The following is a 610-nucleotide window of genomic DNA, read 5'->3' as shown; positions in this document are numbered from 1 at the left end:
GACCCAAATCCGGGAAATTTTGGGGGAATTTGGGGTAAAAAACGAAGGCAGGGCGCCACTGCAGAGCTTATGACGTCATCAGGACCCGAATTTGGGCGGTTTTGGGGGAATTTGGGTAAAAAGGAGGGCGGGGCGCCGTCCTGGGGCTGGTGACGTCATCAGCCCCCGAACCGGGGCGGTTCCAGGTCGGTTTTGGGGCAATTTTGGGACATTTTGGGTCAGCACCTGATTAAAACCAGGCGGCGCCATCTCGGCTTCGATGACGTCATCACCGCCAGACTCCGAGCCATTTTTGAGCCGATTTCAGCCGATTTTGGGCCGATTTTAAGAGAATTTTGACCCAACCCCAGCTCAGTCAAACACTGGCTCGTTCCAAAGCGATTTTGGGCTAAATTGAGGTAAAATTGGGTCAAAAAAAAATCCAATTAAAAGCTTTTAGCTTCGAGTGATTTTGAGTGAATTTAAGCCAATTTTGAATGAATTTGAGCAAATTTTGGGCAAAATTGAGCCAATTTTGGACCAAAACCCGTCCAATTAAAGGCCATTAATACCATGGAAGTCGAACTTTGATTCTGAGCAAATTTCAGCCAATTTTGGTCCAAATTGGGCC

The sequence above is a fragment of the Passer montanus genome, unplaced genomic scaffold (genome assembly GCF_014805655.1).
Source record: "Passer montanus isolate IOZ18808 unplaced genomic scaffold, ASM1480565v1 scaffold484, whole genome shotgun sequence".
NCBI classification, from domain to species: Eukaryota; Metazoa; Chordata; class Aves; order Passeriformes; family Passeridae; genus Passer; species Passer montanus.
This window is presented reverse-complemented; position numbering follows the sequence as displayed.